This window comes from Eptatretus burgeri, chromosome 4 (assembly GCF_056783735.1).
Source record: "Eptatretus burgeri isolate ZD-2024b chromosome 4, Ebu_testis_v1, whole genome shotgun sequence".
NCBI lineage: Eukaryota > Metazoa > Chordata > Myxini > Myxiniformes > Myxinidae > Eptatretus > Eptatretus burgeri.
Genome location: NC_140964.1, coordinates 72095514 through 72099159, shown reverse-complemented (window position 1 = coordinate 72099159; position 3646 = coordinate 72095514). Strand labels below are relative to the sequence as shown.

Here is a 3646-nt window from a genome sequence, read left to right as displayed (position 1 = left end):
ATATATATATATATATATATATTTTTTTTTTTTAATAATGAATTTTTATAATGATCTCGTTAATAATATTTTTACGATTCGTATTGTATTTCACTAATTCTATTTGGTGTCGTTTTTTAATCTTAAATAAAACTTGTTTTCATCTGCTAACTGTAGCTCCCTGTGTTAGCATGCGTCTGTCTAGTTGTTTTAATATATTGACAAGCAGGGCTGTGTGTGGTTGCTCTCACAATCCGAATTATTTCACCTGCAACCATACCATAGAATAACTTCTTAGGAATATTGCTGTCTAAGAAAGGCATTCATACAATGTGGAATGGAAAATCATCTCGTTTATCAAATAATTTGGTGTGAAATTTATTATTATCGATAATAGGAGAGGAGAGGGTATTGCATTTGTGTCCGTTTGTCCGCACAGAACTTTTATGTTTTCCTCCACAACCGCTTGTCGGATTGAGATACAATTTTCACCATTGGTGCAACTACTCATATTAGAGAATGGTTTAATGATAATTATGTCAGAGGTCACGTGATGTGGCAGCCATATTTGAAAAACGGAAAAACTTTGGACCACTGTATCTCTGAAACCGCACTAACGAAAAAATTGAAATTTGGTATATAGCAAGTACTCCTCATGGGGAATGAGTGTGGTCTTTTTATGACGTCATTGTTGCCCTTGTTATGATGTCATAATCGCATATGGAGAATGGCACATCCGATCAGTATGAAAAAAATCATTATGTCATCGGTCACGTGATTTGGCAGCCTTATTGTTAAAAAAAAAAAACCTTCAAAAATCTTTTGACGTGGCTGAACAAATCGAGGCAAAACTTTACACGGATGACCACCAGTTGATGAGCAACAAAAGGTTCACAATATGATATCATTGGTCACATGATTGGCAGCCATATTGGATTTATGCTAAAACCTATAAAAAATACATCACCCAAAAGAAGTCCTGACGAGGGTCTGCAATCTCTGATTGCTCTTTTCCTTGTTTATATTTCTATATACGGATGCCTTCCAATGGTTCTGTGATTTCTCACTTGTGAATGGAGGGAACAGCCAATCAGCTCTCACCGAATCGACTAAACCCAGGTGGCTATGATTATATAAATAATTAACACCTCCCACACTCCTCTCGCCGAAGCTGCTGCACAAAGCAACTCAAGAAGGCCTATACAAGGTAAGCGCTTTGCTGTTTCAAACACTTCCCAGAGTTCCCATTCCACACAGCCATTTATAACATGCCCATGTGTGCTGTCTATGTACCTCTTCACTTGCAGAAACGACTAACTAGTAATATATTGCAGTAACTATTAGTATATTTACATCAATATTTTGTAATGAAAGCACACACAAAATTGTGTGAAGCCAAAAAAAAAAAAGCCTCCACTTGCAGCAACAAAAATGGTTCTTTTCACTTACAGAAACTACCGAGTATTAATATATTGGCAGAACAATAATAGCATATTTATATGAATATTTTGTAATGCAAGCAATTCACCCAAAATGGAAACAGCAAACTACGGATGTAATTTCCCCCAAAAGGACCCCCCCCCCCCCCCGTGGACTGTGCCTTCATGGATTGCAAAAGCAGGTTTTGAAGCACGGTGTTTCACTCAATGAAGTTACACTTTCTGCACATTCCAAAATCTTTTCTTCACTCAATAGAATCGTCTGAACAGTAGAAAAAGTTACGTTTAATGCTTTCTTAAATAAATACGCTAAGTTATAAAAAATCACTAATTTGTTTAAATTTTCGGATTTCACTCCAGACTTTGACACTTATTTTGTCCACCAGATCCAACTCTCAAATCCGACATGATATTTTGATTATATACTTTAATTAGTCCGTGAGAGTAGATCGTGTTTCCATATTGAGGCATGGTTGAATAAGCCGAACCAGAGGACCCCATTGAGTGTGAACGAGGTGTCTGAGGGTGTCCAAAGATTCGCCTGACAAAGAATATAATTAAATAAGGCCCTTAATTATCTTCAAAAGGGGTGTTTTAATTAACCCAAACACCCAATTTTCACTCTCGCACTTCTTGGAGGTTTTGTAGGATGCTTGCAAAGTTTCAGCCTGCTAGGTTTTATGGTTTTGGAGTTATGGAGGAGAAACACACACACACACACACACACACACACACACACACACACACACACACACACACACACACACACACACACACACACACACACACACCCTTTTATTGGTATTAAAAGTAAATACAACTCATCGCTTTACTGACGGGTCAATAAAATGGGAGGAGAGAGAGAGAGCTACAGAGGTGTGGGAGGAGAGTGCTGCATTTATGAGGAGGGGGGAATGAGGAGGGGACAGAGTGAGAGAAAACAGATGGGGATAGGACTAAAAAACAAGGATAAGTGAAGGGTGGGGGTGGGGTTAGCAAAGAGAATGATATGTGACACTTAATGGCCGAACACAAACAAAAAAAAAACGTGTCAGAACAGTTGTACACACAACGACACAACAGAGTTTGTAACGTAATCTGTTGGCACATCTGCAGAAACTTTGGTATTCCAGTTCCGAAAAATTTGTGGGAAAATGAACCAAATGCAATCACCGAAAACATTGAAGTACTGCTCACGTATGACTTTATGATCCCATCGGGCATGAACATCAAAAATAAAGCATTGTGATACTTCGGTGTTATTATAGTATCACAAACAAACATTGTGATACTTAGCTGTTATCATTGTGATACTTAGGTGTCACCAGTTGTCATACTTAGGTGCAAAAAAAAGAGAATAAGGCATTGCTAGTGAGGTGTTAACACCGGTGATTTTGAAATAACGATGCAGAAATCAAGAAAATGACCAAATACCAAGACCTCAATCATGAAGTGAAAAGATCCTGGAAGCTGAAGAATGCCAAAGTTGAACCAGTGATGATGAAGAACCTCGTGGGAATGATGAAGAAGAAACTCACAGAGATATTAAAAATCATCCCTGTGAATATCACCACAAACGAACTTCAGTTGGAAGCCGCCCTGGGCTCAGTAACGATCCTGAAGAGAGCCCTCGGCACAAAATTTTTAAAACAGAAAACTTCACAACTTGGTCCATGAATCATGACCCCTTACCAAAATGAAGGTGGATACTTTGAGCCCACCCTGGGAGGACTCAATTCCACATTCTGAAACCCCATATGCACGCACGCACGCACGCACGCACACGCACACACACACACACACACGCACACGCACACGCACACGCACACACGTACACACACTTCCATTATGGTAATACAGTTTATATATGTACACACACATAAAACACATTAAAAACGACAAACACAAAGATTTACCTTTAAACAGAGTTGTTTAAAAGAGGAATTCACGTGGGAAATTAACAAAATTCAATTGAAAAATATATCAAGGCACAAAACACAAAATGTCCATCTATGGTCCCTGCCTTCACCGCCCGATCATGGCAATCACCTGGTCGGATGGACCTTATTGTTTTTATATTTGTATCGATGTCAAAGTGAGGGGTGGATTATACTAGGAGATGGTTAAATGGTTAAATGGCACAAATGGTTAAAAAGAGCGATGTCCTGTGCAAATAAAATTGCACATTTTCAGCGGATGAGACACAAACCACACGGAGCTCCAGGGCC

The 3646-nt window shown here is 38.8% G+C and overlaps 1 long non-coding RNA gene across 1 annotated transcript in view; it reads left to right on the top strand.

Annotated features, from left to right (window-relative positions):
- The first annotated feature begins 894 nt into the window (after positions 1-894).
- LOC147028323 (uncharacterized) overlaps positions 895-3646 on the top strand; it is an 8875-nt gene continuing 6123 nt past the window's right edge. Inside the window, exon 1 of the long non-coding RNA XR_015056924.1 lies at positions 895-1186. This is a non-coding gene — a long non-coding RNA (uncharacterized LOC147028323). The remainder of the gene's footprint in view (positions 1187-3646) is intronic.